At 44.6% G+C, this 16,819-nt stretch overlaps 1 long non-coding RNA gene across 1 annotated transcript; it reads right to left on the reverse strand.

Annotated features, from left to right (window-relative positions):
• Nucleotides 1-2,836: 2,836 nt before the first annotated feature.
• LOC135533263 (uncharacterized) lies at nucleotides 2,837-16,507 on the reverse strand. The gene is made up of 4 exons (XR_010454469.1): nucleotides 15,761-16,507; nucleotides 14,476-14,551; nucleotides 13,531-13,609; nucleotides 2,837-2,869 (listed from the first exon to the last, which is right to left on the reverse strand). It is a non-coding gene; the product is annotated as an uncharacterized LOC135533263 (long non-coding RNA).
• Between the last annotated feature and the right edge of the window lie 312 nt (nucleotides 16,508-16,819).

Genomic DNA, 16,819 nt, shown 5'->3' on the forward strand with positions numbered 1-16,819 from the left:
ATAGTTAAGGTGAGGTGACCTGTAGTTAAGGTGAGGTTACCTGTAATGTGATTAAGGTGAGGTTACCTGTAATGTGGTTGCTATAGTTAAGGTGAGGTGACCTGTAATGTGATTAAGGTGAGGTGACCTGTAGTGTGGTTGTTATAGTTAAGGTGAGGTGACCTGTAATGTGGTTGTTACAGTTAAGGTGAGGTTACCTGTAATGTGGTTGCTATAGTTAAGGTGAGGTGACCTGTAATGTGGTTGCTATAGTTAAGGTGAGGTGACCTGTAATGTGGTTGCTATAGTTAAGGTGAGGTGACCTGTAATGTGGTTGCTATAGTTAAGGTGAGGTTACCTGTAGTGTGGTTGCTATAGTTAAGGTGAGGTTACCTGTAGTGTGGTTGCTATAGTTAAGGTGAGATTTCCTGTAATGTGGTTGTTATAGTTAAGGTGAGGTTACCTGTAGTGTGGTTGCTATAGTTAAGGTGAGGTTACCTGTAGTGTGGTTGCTATAGTTAAGGTGAGGTTACCTGTAATGTGGTTGCTATAGTTAAGGTGAGATTTCCTGTAATGTGGTTGTTATAGTTAAGGTGAGGTTACCTGTAGTGTGGTTGTTATAGTTAAGGTGAGGTTACCTGTAATGTGATTAAGGTGAGATTACCTGTAGTGTGGTTGCTATAGTTAAGGTGAGGTTACCTGTAGTGTGGTTGCTATAGTTAAGGTGAGGTTACCTGTAGTGTGGTTGCTATAGTTAAGGTGAGGTTACCTGTGGTGTGGTTGCTATAGTTAAGGTGAGGTTACCTGTAATGTGGCTGCTATAGTTAAGGTGAGATTACCTGTAGTGTGGTTGTTATAGTTAAGGTGAGGTTACCTGTAATGTGATTAAGGTGAGATTACCTGTAGTGTGGTTGTTATAGTTAAGGTGAGGTTACCTGTAGTGTTTTTTTTATAGTTAAGGTGAGGTTACCTGTAGTGTGGTTGCTATAGTTAAGGTGAGGTTACCTGTAATGTGATTAAGGTGAGATTACCTGTAGTGTGGTTGTTATAGTTAAGGTGAGGTTACCTGTAGTGTTTTTGTTATAGTTAAGGTGAGGTTACCTGTAGTGTGGTTGCTATAGTTAAGGTGAGGTTACCTGTAGTGTGGTTGTTATAGTTAAGGTGAGGTTACCTGTAATGTGATTAAGGTGAGATTACCTGTAGTGTGGTTGTTATAGTTAAGGTGAGGTTACCTGTAGTGTTTTTGTTATAGTTAAGGTGAGGTTACCTGTAGTGTGGTTGCTATAGTTAAGGTGAGGTTACCTGTAGTGTGGTTGCTATAGTTAAGGTTACCTGTAGTGTGTTTGCTATAGTTAAGGTTACCTGTAGTGTGGTTGCTATAGTTAAGGTGAGGTTACCTGTAATGTGGCTGTTATAGTTAAGGTGAGGTTACCTGTAGTGTGGTTGTTATAGTTAAGGTGAGGTTACCTGTAGTGTGGTTGCTATAGTTAAGGTGAGGTTACCTGTAGTGTGGTTGTTATAGTTAAGGTGAGGTTACCTGTAATGTGATTAAGGTGAGATTACCTGTAGTGTGGTTGTTATAGTTAAGGTGAGGTTACCTGTAGTGTTTTTGTTATAGTTAAGGTGAGGTTACCTGTAGTGTGGTTGCTATAGTTAAGGTGAGGTTACCTGTAGTGTGGTTGCTATAGTTAAGGTTACCTGTAGTGTGTTTGCTATAGTTAAGGTTACCTGTAGTGTGGTTGCTATAGTTAAGGTGAGGTTACCTGTAATGTGGCTGTTATAGTTAAGGTGAGGTTACCTGTAGTGTGGTTGTTATTGTTAAGGTGAGGTTACCTGTAATGTGGCTGTTATAGTTAAGGTGAGGTTACCTGTAGTGTGGTTTCTATAGTTACGGTGAGGTTACCTGTCGTGTTCTTGCTATAGTTACGGTGAGGTTACCTGTAATGTGGTTGTTATAGTTAAGGTGAGGTTACCTGTAGTGTGGTTGTTATAGTTAAGGTGAGGTTACCTGTAGTGTGGTTGTTATAGTTAAGGTGAGATTACCTGTAGTGTGGCTGCTATAGTTAAGGTGAGGTTACCTTTAGTGTGGTTGTTATAGTTAAGGTGAGGTTACCTGTAATGTGGTTGTTATAGTTAAGGTGAGGTTACCTGTAGTGTGGCTGCTATAGTTAAGGTGAGATTACCTGTAGTGTGGCTGCTATAGTTAAGGTGAGGTTACCTGTAGTGTGGTTGTTATAGTTAAGGTGAGGTTACCTGTAATGTGGTTGTTATAGTTAAGGTGAGATTACCTGTAATGTGGTTGTTATAGTTAAGGTGAGGTTACCTGTAATGTGGTTGTTATAGTTAAGGTGACGTCAACCGTAATGTGGCTGCTATAGTTAAGGTGAGGTTACCTGTCGTGTGGTTGCTGGTCTCCTCTGCCGGATGCTGCTTGTTGGTCTCCTCTGTCTCATTGATCTGATGGAGGTCTTCAAACTCCCCCCATCGTGTCATCCCCCTGACAGACAGAGAGGGTTTAGCCTGAGTGATGCTTGTATTACTCCATTTTAACTGTGGTATTGACATAATGCATGATAAAGGTCAAATGTAACCTCTTGCGTCCATGAGGACTGACTGGACTGACTGGGTCAGGTGACAGGAGGCTGGTGAAGGGTTGTTGTTTGTCATCCTGTATTTTGAGCCTGATGGGCTGCCGTACTCCCCAGGAGATATTCAGGAATCCCTCGACACCACCTCTCCATCTCTCTAGTGGAGATAGACACAGATGGTTAGGTTTTAACGGGTACAGGAATCCCTCGAACACCACCTCTCCATCTCTCTAGTGGAGATAGACACAGTTGGTTAGGTTTTAACGGTACAGGAATCCCTCGAACACCACCTCTCCATCTCTCTAGTGGAGATAGACACAGTTGGTTAGGTTTTTTTACGGTACAGGAATCCCTCGAACACCACTCTCTCCATCTCTCTAGTGGAGATAGACACAGTTGGTTAGGTTTTCTTAACATTTCAGATATAACATATACTGAATGTTGATTCGGTTATAACGGTACAGGGGTCCAGAGCTGTAAACACGTTGGTTAGGTTTTAATGGTACAGGGGTACAGAGCTGTAAACACGTTGGTTAGGTTTTAACGGTACAGGGGTACAGAGCTGTAAACACGTTGGTTAGGTTTTAATGGTACAGCGGTACAGAGCTGTAAACACGTTGGTTAGGTTTTAATGGTACAGGGTACAGAGCTGTAAACACGTTGGTTAGGTTTTAATGGTACAGGGGTACAGAGCTGTAAACACGTTGGTTAGGTTTTAATGGTACAGCGGTACAGAGCTGTAAACACGTTGGTTAGGTTTTAATGGTACAGGGGTACAGAGCTGTAAACACGTTGGTTAGGTTTTAATGGTACAGGGGTACAGAGCTGTAAACACGTTGGTTAGTTTTTAATGGTACAGGGGTACAGAGCTGTAAACACGTTGGTTAGGTTTTAATGGTACAGGGGTACAGAGCTGTAAACACGTTGGTTAGGTTTTAATGGTACAGCAGTACAGAGCTGTAAACACGTTGGTTAGGTTTTAATGGTACAGGGTCCAGAGCTGTAAACACGTTGGTTAGGTTTTAATGGTACAGGGGTCCAGAGCTGTAAACACGTTGGTTAGGTTTTAATGCTACAGGGGTCCAGAGCTGTAAACACGTTGGTTAGGTTTTAATGGTACAGGGTCAGAGCTGTAAACACGTTGGTTAGGTTTTAGCGGTACAGGGGTCCAGAGCTGTAAACACGTTGGTTAGGTTTTAATGGTACAGCGGTACAGAGCTGTAAACACGTTGGTTAGGTTTTAATGGTACAGGGTCCAGAGCTGTAAACACGTTGGTTAGGTTTTAACGGTACAGGGGTCCAGAGCTGTAAACACGTTGGTTAGGTTTTAACGGTACAGGGGTCCAGAGCTGTAAACACGTTGGTTAGGTTTTAATGGTACAGCGGTACAGAGCTGTAAACACGTTGGTTAGGTTTTAATGGTACAGGGGTCCAGAGCTGTAAACACGTTGGTTAGGTTTTAATGGTACAGGGGTCCAGAGCTGTAAACACGTTGGTTAGGTTTTAATGGTACAGCAGTACAGAGCTGTAAACACGTTGGTTAGGTTTTAATGGTACAGGGGTCCAGAGCTGTAAACACGTTGGTTAGGTTTTAATAGTACAGGGGTCCAGAGCTGTAAACACGTTGGTTAGGTTTTAATGGTACAGGGGTACAGAGCTGTAAACACGTTGGTTAGGTTTTAACGGTACAGGGGTCCAGAGCTGTAGACACGTTGGTTAGGTTTTAACGGTACAGGGGTCCAGAGCTGTAATCACGTTGGTTAGGTTTTAATGGTACAGGGGTCCAGAGCTGTAATCACGTTGGTTAGGTTTTAACGGTACAGGGGTACAGAGCTGTAAACACGTTGGTTAGGTTTTAATGGTACAGGGGTCCAGAGCTGTAAACACGTTGGTTAGGTTTTAATGGTACAGGGGTCCAGAGCTGTAAACACGTTGGTTAGGTTTTAACGGTACAGGGGGTATAGAGCTGTAAACACGTTGGTTAGGTTTTAACGGTACAGGGGTACAGAGCTGTAAACACGTTGGTTAGGTTTTAATGGTACAGGGGTCCAGAGCTGTAAACACGTTGGTTAGGTTTTAATGGTACAGCGGTACAGAGCTGTAAACACGTTGGTTAGGTTTTAATGGTACAGCGGTACAGAGCTGTAAACACGTTGGTTAGGTTTTAATGGTACAGGGTTCCAGAGCTGTAAACACGTTGGTTAGGTTTTAACGGTACAGGGGTCCAGAGCTGTAAACACGTTGGTTAGGTTTTAACGGTACAGGGGTACAGAGCTGTAAACACGTTGGTTAGGTTTTAATGGTACAGCGGTACAGAGCTGTAAACACGTTGGTTAGGTTTTAATGGTACAGGGGTCCAGAGCTGTAAACACGTTGGTTAGGTTTTAATGGTACAGCGGTACAGAGCTGTAAACACGTTGGTTAGGTTTTAATGGTACAGCGGTACAGAGCTGTAAACACGTTGGTTAGGTTTTAATGGTACAGGGTTCCAGAGCTGTAAACACGTTGGTTAGGTTTTAATGGTACAGGGGTCAAGAGCTGTAAACACGTTGGTTAGGTTTTAACGGTACAGGGGTCCAGAGCTGTAGACACGTTGGTTAGGTTTTAACGGTACAGGGGTACAGAGCTGTAAACACGTTGGTTAGGTTTTAACGGTACAGGGGTACAGAGCTGTAAACACGTTGGTTAGGTTTTAACGGTACAGGGGTCCAGAGCTGTAAACACGTTGGTTAGGTTTTAATGGTACAGCAGTACAGAGCTGTAAACACGTTGGTTAGGTTTTAATTGTACAGCAGTACAGAGCCGTAAACACGTTGAAGATTTTTTGGGTGGTTAAAAAGTGGTATCTAAGTGCATCTATCGTCCACCCGATTCTGACATTGGTCGTTTCACTGATATCCTTGCATCAACCTTGGATTTGATTGGGTGATTAATTTCTATTGGGTGTTTTCAACATACGTTAAATTAAAAATGAGAACCACTCACTGACACCTGACATGTTGAATACTTGATACTCCATCCATCTCTGTCCCCTCATCTGTAAGACCACAGACTGACCAGTTCACCATATTCCTCGTCTTGATACTCATCTATAAGACCACAGACTGACCAGTTCACCTGTATCCCCTCATCTATAAGACCACAGACTGACCAGTTCACCTGTATCCCCTCATCTATAAGACCACAGACTGACCAGTTCACCTGTATCCCCTCATCTATAAGACCACAGACTGACCAGTTCACCTGTATCCCCTCATCTATAAGACCACAGACTGACCAGTTCACCTGTATCCCCTCATCTATAAGACCACAGACTGACCAGTTCACCTGTATCCCCTCATCTATTAGACCACAGACTGACCAGTTCACCTGTCCCCTCATCTATAAGACCACAGACTGACCAGTTCACCTGTATCCCCTCATCTATAAGACCACAGACTGACCAGTTCACCTGTATCCCCTCATCTATAAGACCACAGACTGACCAGTTCACCTGTATCCCTCATCTATAAGACCACAGACTGACCAGTTCACCCTGTCCCCTCATCTATAAGACCACAGACTGACCAGTTCAGTATCCCTCATCTATAAGACTCATCTATAAGACCACAGACTGACCAGTTCACCTGTCCCCTCATCTATAAGACCACAGACTGACCAGTTCACCTGTATCCCCTCATCTATAAGACCACAGACTGACCAGTTCACCTGTCCCCTCATCTATAAGACCACAGACTGACCAGTTCACCTGTATCCCCTCATCTATAAGACCACAGACTGACCAGTTCACCTGTATTCCCTCATCTATAAGACCACAGACTGACCAGTTCACCTGTATCCCCTCATCTATAAGACCACAGACTGACCAGTTCACCTGTATCCCCTCATCTATAAGACCACAGACTGACCAGTTCACCTGTATCCCCTCATCTATAAGACCACAGACTGACCAGTTCACCTGTATCCCCTCATCTATAAGACCACAGACTGACCAGTTCACCTGTATAAGACCACAGACTCATCTATAAGACCACAGACTGACCAGTTCCACCTGTATCCCCTCATCTATTAGACCACAGACTGTCCAGTTCACCTGTATCCCCTCATCTATAAGACCACAGACTGACCAGTTCACCTGTATCCCCTCATCTATAAGACCACAGACTGACCAGTTCACCTGTATCCCCTCATCTATAAGACCACAGACTGACCAGTTCACCTGTCCCCTCATCTATAAGACCACAGACTGACCAGTTCACCTGTCCCCTCATCTATAAGACCACAGACTGACCAGTTCACCTGTATCCCCTCATCTATAAGACCACAGACTGACCAGTTCACCTGTCCCCTCATCTATAAGACCACAGACTGACCAGTTCACCTGTATCCCCTCGTCTATAAGACCACAGACTGACCAGTTCACCTGTCCCCTCATCTATAAGACCACAGACTGACCAGTTCACCTGTGTCCCCTCATCTATAAGACCACAGACTGACCAGTTCACCTGTCCCCTCATCTATAAGACCACAGACTGACCAGTTCACCTGTGTCCCCTCATCTATAAGACCACAGACTGACCAGTTCACCTGTCCCCTCATCTATAAGACCACAGACTGACCAGTTCACCTGTCCCCTCATCTATAAGACCACAGACTGACCAGTTCACCTGACACCCTTATTGATCATATTTTTACTAATTCTTTGAATAATGTGGCTAATACAGGTATACTTTATTCTGACATTTCTGACGACTTTCTAATTTCCCACATCTCTTTGGCAGTTGGACATGAACAGATGGGAATGATTAGTAGCATTAAGGGTAGAATATTGAACAGACGTAATTGTGAGCTCATTAAGATGTTGATTGATGATATTTCATGGTAAAATGTTTATAATCAGGCTGATGTGGAGTTGGCTTTACCTGACTTTTCTCACATCATGTAATTGTGTATTTCACCACTGCTTTCCCTTAGTTAAACCATGTAAGAGAGCAGCAGAAGGGTTCATGAAACCATGTAAGAGCAGCAGAAGGGTTCATGAAACCATGTAAGAGAGCAGCAGAAGGGTTCATGAAACCATGTAAGAGCAGCAGAAGGGTTCATGAAACCATGTAAGAGCAGCAGAAGGGTTCATGAAACCATGTAAGAGAGCAGCAGAAGGGTTCATGAAACCATGTAGGAGAGCAGCAGAAGGGTTCATGAAACCATGTAAGAGAGCAGCAGAAGGGTTCAAGAAACCATGTAAGAGCAGCAGAAGGGTTCATGAAACCATGTAAGAGCAGCAGAAGGGTTCAAGAAACCATGTAAGAGCAGCAGAAGGGTTCATGAAACCATGTAAGAGCAGCAGAAGGGTTCATGAAACCTTGGTTTACAAAACATTCTCTGTAAAAAAAAAGCAGTTCCTCTCCCCTGAATTCTGCAAATTACAAAAAGTGTATGAGCAAATTTAATCTCCTACTTCAGATATCCGATATTTATACATTATAAATAATATGTAAATTCAACGTGGAAAATCATCAATCAACTGTTAGGCATCTACAACTAGAAATAGGCATCTACAACTATTCCATCTCAATGTATTGTGGGAAATAAGACCTATAGTGATCTTGACTGTATTTCATGTTCATTTAAAAACTTTTTTGTGAATGTTGGTTTTCTCTCTGTCAAAGAAAATAGAGCACTGATGTAAATCTCCTGGCTTACATTAAGAGACATGTCCCTCCTCTGCTTCCATTTGATCCTCCTGTTGTAATGGAGGGATGGAGCTAATTGGTAACTTAGAGATATCAGCAGCAGGTCATGATGAGATTGGTGTCTCTTTGGTGAAATCAGTGTCTCACGATTGCTGAGCCTCGAATGTATATTTTCACCAAATCATTGCAAACTGGTAATGCTCCTAAAGATGTACACATTGCCAAAGTTATCCCCCTCTATAGATCTGGGGATCCCAGATAGTTTTGTACAAATTACCTCCCCATATCAGTACTATGTTTTTCTAAAATCCCAGAAACATGGTGTATAAGAGACTATTGATTACAATGAATTTAAGAGAATGTTGAAGCATTTAAATCAACCCTGTATTCTATATGAGAGCCAATATGGTTTTGGTAAAAACCACTCCACAGATGTGGCTCTTTTGCAACTCGTTGATAAAATCTTTACTGCCCTTTAAAACAGTGAATACGTGTCACACCCTGACCGTAGTTTGCTTTGTATGTTTCTATGTTTTGTTTGGTCAGGGTGTGATCTGAGTGGGCATTCTATGTTACATGTCTAGTTTGTCTATTTCTATGTTTGGCCTGATATGGTTCTCAATCAGAGGCAGGTGTTAGTCATTGTCTCTGATTGGGAACCATATTTAGGTAGCCTGTTTGGTGTTGGGTTTTGTGGGTGATTGTTCCTGTCTCTGTGTTTGCACCAGATAGGGATGTTTTTGGTTTTTTCACATTTCTTGTTTTGTTAGTTTATTCATGTAGAGTGTCTATATTAAAGTACCATGAATAACCACCACGCTGCGTTTTGGTCCGCTCTCCTTCAACAGAAGAAAGCTGTGACAGAATCACCCACCACAATAGGACCAAGCGGCGTAGTAGCGGGCAACAGCGGAGCGCAAAGACGAATGGACATGGGACGATGTATTGGACGGCAAGGGTTGCTACACATGGGAGGAGATCCTGGTGGGAAAGGATCTCCTTCCATGGGAACAGGTGGAGGCAGCGAGGAGAGGGAGCCGGCGATATGAGGGAACATGGTTGGCAAGGAAGCCCGGGAGTCAGCCCCAAAAATGTATTGGGGGGGACTCTCCAGGGAGTATGGAGACGCCAGGTAGGAGACCTACGCCAACTCCCTGTGCTAGCACCAGGGGCTAGAGAAACCGGGCAGACACCGTGTTATGCGGTTGAGCGCACGGTGTCCCCAGTGCGGGTGCATAGCCCGGTGCGGTACGTTCCAGCTCCGCGTATCGGCTGGACTAGAGTGAGCATCGAGCCAAGTGCCATGAAAGCCGGCTCTATGCATCTGGTCTCAGTGCGTCTCCTTGGGCCGGCTAACATGGCACCAGCCTTGCGCACGGTGTCCCGGTTTGCCTGCATAGCCCAGTGCGGGCTATTCCACTTCGCCGCACTGGCAGGGCGGCCGGGAGCATTTAACCGGGTAAGGTTGGGCAGGCTCGGTGCTCAAGAGCTCTAGTGCGCCTGCACGGTCAGTCTATCCAGTACCACCTCCACGCACCAGCCCTCTGGTGGCAGCTCCCCGCACCAGGCTTCCTGTGCGTGTCCTCGGCCCAGTACCACCAGTGCCAGCACCACGCATCAGGCCTACAGTGCCCCCCCACCTCTCCAGCGCTGCCGGAGCCTTCCTCCTCTCCAGCGCTGCCGGAGTCTCCCGCCTGTTCAGCGCTGCCGGAGCCTTCCTCCTCTCCAGCGCTGCCGGAGTCTCCCGCCTGTTCAGCGCTGCCGGAGACTTCCTCCTCTCCAGCGCTGCCGGAGTCTCCCGCCTGTTCGGCGCTGCTTCTATGCTTCTATGTTTTGTTTGGTCAGGGTGTGATCTGAGTGGGCATTCTATGTTACATGTCTAGTTTGTCTATTTCTATGTTTGGCCTGATATGGTTCTCAATCAGAGGCAGGTGTTAGTCATTGTCTCTGATTGGGAAACATATTTAGGTAGCCTGTTTGGTGATGGGTTTTGTAGGTGATTGTTCCTGTCTCTGTGTTTGCACCAGATAGGGCTGTTTTTGGTTTTTTCACATTTCTTGTTTTGTTAGTTTATTCATGTAGAGTGTCTATATTAAAGTACCATGAATAACCACCACGCTGCGTTTTGGTCCGCCTCTCCTTCACCACAAGAAAACCACAAAAATACGCTCTTGGCATATTTTGATATTGATCCAAAGTGTTTGGTTGGTCACGAAATATTACTTTCCAAATTGCATTACTACAGTTTCATGGTTATACATATAATTATACAGCTCGTTCTGAAAGTATTCTGACCCCTTTCCCACGTTTTGTTTCAGCCTTAAAATGGAGTCAATCATTTTTTTACATTTAAAAAAGAAAATCCTCGTCAATTTACACACAATACCTGAAAATGGCAACACGAAAACAGGTTTAAATAATTTGTTTCACATTTATAAAAATTAAAACTTATTTACATAATAATTCAGACCCTTTGCTATGAGACTCGAAATTGAGCTCAGGTGCATCCTGTTGGAGTCCACCTGTGGTAAATTCACTTAGTAGGATATGATTTGTAAAGGCACACCGTTGTCTTTATAAGGTTCCACAGTTGATAGCGCATGTCAGAGCAAACACCATGCAATGTCGAAGGAATCGTCCATAGAGCTCCGAGACAGGATTCTGTCGAGGCACAGATCTGGGGAAGGGTACCAAAAATGTCCTGCAGCATTGAAGGTCCTCAAAAACACAGTGGCCTCCATCATTCTTAAACGACAGAAGTTTGGAACCACCAGGACTCTTCCTAGAGCTGGCCGCCCGGTCAAACTTAGCAATTGGGGGAGAAGGGCCTTGGTCAAGGCGGTGACCAAGAAACCGATAGTCACTCTCACAGAGTTCCTCTGTGGAGATGGGAAAACCTTCCAGAAGGACAACCATCTCTGCAGTACTCCATCAATCAGGCCTTTATGGTAGTGGCCAGACGTAAGCAACTCTTCAGTAAAAGGCACATGACAGCCCGCTTGGAGTTTGCAAAAAGGTACCTAAAGGACTCTCAGACTATGTGAAATAATATTCTCTGGTCTGATGAATGGCTTGAATGGCAAGCATCACATCTAGGGGAAACCTGGCACCATCCTTATGGTGAAGCACGGTGGTGGCAGCACATGTTTTTCAGTGATAAGGACTGGGAGACTAGTCAGGATCAAGGGAAAGATGAACAGTGCAATGTACAGAGAGAAACTTGATGAAAACCTGCCCCAGAGCGCACAGGACCTCAGACTGGGGTGAAGGTTCACCTTCCAACAGGACAACGACCCTAAACACACAGCCAAGACAACGGAGTGTTGGCTTCAGGACAAGTCTCTGAATGTCCTTGAGTGGCCCAGCCAGAGCACAGACTTGAACCCGATCTAACATCTCTGGAGACACCTGACAATAGCTGTGCAACGACGCTCCCCATCCAACCTGACAGAGCTTGAGAGGATCTGCAGAGGAGAATGGGAGAAACTCTCCAAATACAGGTGTGCCAAGCCTGATGAACCAAACTACTCAGTAATCTCCTCAATGAAGACTGCAGTTCAGCCTGATGAACCAAACAACTCAGAAATCTCCTCAATGAAGACTGCAGTTCAGCCTGATGAACCAAACAACTCAGTAATCTCCTCAATGAAGACTGGAGGTCAGCCTGATGAACTAAACTACTCAGTAATCTCCTCAATGAAGACTGCAGTTCAGCCTGATGAACCAAACTACTCAGTAATCTCCTCAATGAAGACTGCAGTTCAGCCTGATGAACCAAACAACTCAGTAATCTCCTCAATGAAGACTGGAGGTCAGCCTGATGAACTAAACTACTCAGTAATATCCTCCATGAAGACTGGGGGTCAGCCTGATGGACCATGAAGCCTGGGAGTCAGCCTGATGAACCAAACTACTCAGTAATCTCCTCCATGAAGACTGGGGGTCAGCCTGATGAACCATGAAGACTGGAGGTCAGCCTGATGGACCAAACTACTCAGTAATCTCCATGAAGACTGGAGGTTAGCCTGATGAACCAAACTACTCAGTAATCTCCTCCATGAAGACTGGAGGTCAGCCTGATGAACAAAACTACTCAGTAATCTCCATGAAGACTGGGGGTCAGCCTGATGGACCATGAAGACTGGGGGTCAGCCAGATGGACCATGAAGACTGGGGGTCAGCCTGATGAACGATGAAGACTGGGGTCAGCCTGAAGAGCGATGAAGACTGGGGGTCAGCCTGATGGACCATGAAGCCTGGGGTCAGCCTGATGAACCAAACTACTCAGTAACCTCCTCAATGAAGACTGGGGGTCAGCCTGATGGACCATGAAGACTGGAGGTCAGCCTGATGAACCATGAAGACTGGGGGTCAGCCTGATGAACCAAACTACTCAGTAATCTCCTCCATGAAGACTGGAGGTCAGCCTGATGAACTAAACTACTCAGTAATCTCCTCCATGAAGACTGGGGATCAGCCTGATGAACCAAACTACTCAGTATTCTCCTCCATGAAGACTGGGGGTCAGCCTGATGGACCATGAAGACTGGGGGTCAGCCTGATGAACGATGAAGACTGGGGGTCAGCCTGAAGAACGATGAAGACTGGGGGTCAGCCTGATGGACCATGAAGCCTGGGGGTCAGCCTGATGAACCAAACTACTCAGTAACCTCCTCAATGAAGACTGGGGGTCAGCCTGATGGACCATGAAGACTGGAGGTCAGCCTGATGAACCATGAAGACTGGGGGTCAGCCTGATGAACCAAACTACTCAGTAATCTCCTCCATGAAGACTGCAGGTCAGCCTGATGAACCAAACTACTCAGAAATCTCCTCCATGAAGACTGGGGGTCAGCCTGATGGACCAAACTACTCTGTAATCTCCACGAAGACTGGGGGTCAGCCTGATGGACCAAACTACTCAGTAATCTCCTCCATATAGCCTAACTCTCACATTCACAGAAAAAAAATGTGATTATTGATTTATACATTTATAATTAGTTGTTTGTGTTATCTGTTGTAACACACGTGTTTAATTGTTGTACTTGTGTATATAGTTTTTTGTGGTTTGGTTTCATATCAGCCACACCGGTGTTTGTATTTATTAGTTCTTATTTTCAAATAAGTGCAAATAAATTAAACTTTAACTAAAATGTTTGATTTCGAAGTTTGATTTAATTAGTAAATAATTGATTTGTTTTTATTACTTGTTTTCTTTGGTGCAAATAAAACATGTAAATAATTCAATGGAGCAGCGAGGGTCAACCTACCTCATAGAAGACAAGATGCTGCTGGGTCTTGTCTTTCAGAAAACAGTTGTACGTGTTCAGCAATGACAAGAACTCAGCCCTGTCAGAAACACAAGGTACACAGTAAATCAAGGATAGTTGAAATCAGACTATAAAAAAAATATTGTTAAATTGACTCTATTGGGAGTTATCTAATCCCTCAAGAGAGTGGTACACTGCCTGGAGTTCTTTATTTTCCTTTACTTTACTAGGCAAGCAGTTAAGAAAAAAATCTTATTTTCAATGACAGCCTAGGAACAGTGGGTTAACTGCCTGTTCAGGGGCAGAGCGACAGATTTGTACCTTGTCAGCTTGTCACCATAGGGTGGCGAACAATTGGCCCAGCGTTGGCCGGGGTAGGCAGTCATTGTTAGTAAGAATTTGTTCTTAACTGACTTGCTTAGTTAAATAATGGTTACATTTAAAACAACAACAACACTAAAAATAGTAAAATGGCGGTTGGAGTTAAATTTAATCAACTCTCTGAGAGTTTGATATTTGCTCCATTTACTATCGTTTAACTCCAAAAATATTAATACCATGACCAGAGTAGTTTTAACACAATAAGGGTTGGACCATATAAACCCCAAAATACTGTTTAATTTAACTCCATAGGAGTTGAATTAACTCTTGCAATTTTACTGTATATGTTTAATAGTGAATTGTAAGAATGCAAAAACATTCTGGAATAACATCCAAGATATTAGTTTGAATATAAAGCACAAGATAATACATAGCTAAGATATACAGTGTGAAAACTGAAAGCACAACTCTCCTTTGTTATAGCGCACTTAGCTGTTATGTATATACAGTATCTTGCTTGGACTTTTGAACTCTCTTCTCCTTCCTTCTCAAGCCTTCTGTACTTCACGTATTCTATCATCATGCAACAATCAACAGAGTCAGTAAAACACAGTAATGACATACCTTGACAGCACTCGCCCGTCTCTCATAACGACATGTGCATTCATCATGGAGTCATGGATTCAAACCCGATAGTCACCTGCAAGGACAAATATGAACCGTGTTATTAGCCCAGTAAACACGTTAACAATCCTTCTACGTCTGGAACAAATGGCTGCAGTGTATTCCACTTCAGAAATCATCTGTATTCTAGTTGGTCAGAGTAATGTTGTTGTGTCAGACAGCGTTCTGATAGTTGAGACTCTCCCAAATGGCATGTTATTCCCTCCATAGTGCACTACTTTTGACCTAGACCTACACACTTTATAGGGAACAGGGTGCCATGTGGGATGCTAAAACAGTGTCCTAATGCCTCCCCTCTCTGTCTAAACCTGTGCTGGTTGTTGGAAAGGAATCCAAAGTATTTAAAACCAACAGCTGCCAGCGATACAGTCAGTCAGTCAATCAGTCAATCAGTCAGTCAGTCAGTCAGACAGTCAGTCAGTCAGTCAGTCAGACAATCAGTCAGTCAGTCAGTCAGTCAGTCAGTCAGTCAGTCAATCAGACAGTCAGACAGTCAGTCAATCAGACAGTCAGTCAGACAGTCAGTCAGTCAGACCATGCTTAAACATAGTGAATAGAGCAACCCACTAAACACTAACCCAGATGAAGCCTCTTAACTCTCGCTCTCACTCATTCCCTCTCTTTATCTCTCTCTCTTTCTCTAAATATTGTCTCTGCTGAGAGATTTAATACGTGCCTCAGTCGGTAGACTACTTCAGAGGGAGTGGCCTGGCTCTGCCTGAACCTGTGTGTTGTAACTTTGGACTGTGTGTTTTCAGAGTCACAGTGCGTCCTCTCAGCAGAGAGAAAAGACCTTGGAACCAGGGACCCAACGGAAACATTCCAGAGTCAACAGCAGCAGTACTTTCAACAGAAATGAATTGTCCCTGTTTGTAACATCCAATCCTGTGAGCTCTTAATAACATGTAGCCGGAGGGGCGTTATAGTGGTCTGCCTGCCTGCCTGCCTGCCTGCCCGCCCGCCTGCCCGCCCGCCTGCCCGCCTGCCTGCTCCACACCACACCAGTTTAGAGGATAGACTCTTCAAAACAACATGAGTAGCCCTCACTGTATTCACATCATTAATGAGACAAGTTATGAATTCAAGTCTTTGTCTACACTTTTACAGACTTTTTCCTACTCAAACACATGCAAATGAGAAGCATTTGATTACGGCAGGAATACGAACTCTGGCCGATTCATTATTTGTTTACGAAGCACACATATACAGTACAATAATAACTCACCTTCTTACAGCCTGAATTCTGTGTGGTTGAGCTGCTAGCCAGGTCATCATCCCTCCATACTGGTGTTATAATTCCCCGTGTCCCGTCAGGCGTGTGTTCCTGTGTCTCTTCCTGTGTGTCTTCCTGTGTCTCTTCCTGTGTCTCTTCCTGTGTCTCTTCCTGTGTGTCTTCCTGTGTCTCTTCCTGTGTCTCTTCCTGTGTCTCTCCCTGTGTGTGTTCCTGTGTCTCTTCCTGTGTGTGTTCCTGTGTCTCTTCCTGTGTCTCTTCCTGTGTCTCTTCCTGTGTCTCTTCCTGTGTCTCTTCCTGTGTCTCTTCCTGTGTCTCTTCCTGTGTCTCTCCCTGTGTCTCTTCCTGTGTGTGTTCCTGTGTCTCTTCCTGTGTGTTTTCCTGTGTCTCTTCCTGTGTCTCTTCCTGTGTCTCTTCCTGTGTCTCTTCCTGTGTGTGTTCCTGTGTCTCTTCCTGTGTGTTTTCCTGTGTCTCTTCCTGTGTCTCTTCCTGTGTCTCTTCCTGTGTCTCTTCCTGTGTCTCTTCCTGTGTCTCTTCCTGTGTCTCTCCCTGTGTGTGTTCCTGTGTCTCTTCCTGTGTGTGTTCCTGTGTCTCTTCCTGTGTGTTTTCCTGTGTCTCTTCCTGTGTCTCTTCCTGTGTCTCTTCCTGTGTCTCTTCCTGTGTCTCTTCCTGTGTCTCTTCCTGTGTCTCTTCCTGTGTGTCCAAAATGAGAAGCACGTTGACGTTGTGAAGTGAAAGAGAAGAGCGTGAAGGCAGCAAAGGAGTTAATCATTACAGAACATGTAGAGGCAGACAGTGAGAGAGGGAGGTGGCTGTGTGTGTGTGTGTGTGTGTGTGTGTGTGTGTGTGTGTGTGTGTGTGTGTGGTGTGTGTGTGTGTGTGGCACACCACAAGGTAGAGTGTGTATGAATTAACACACTTCTACCTCCAGGAACAACACTTCACCACTCAACCACCTCAGATCACCTGTTTACCCAGAGGTCCAGACACCACTCAACCACCTCAGATCATCTGGCCCTCTTGGTAAACAGGTGATCTGAGGTGGTTGAGTGG

The sequence above is a fragment of the Oncorhynchus masou genome, unplaced genomic scaffold, assembly GCF_036934945.1.
Source record: "Oncorhynchus masou masou isolate Uvic2021 unplaced genomic scaffold, UVic_Omas_1.1 unplaced_scaffold_2299, whole genome shotgun sequence".
Taxonomy (NCBI): Eukaryota; Metazoa; Chordata; class Actinopteri; order Salmoniformes; family Salmonidae; genus Oncorhynchus; species Oncorhynchus masou.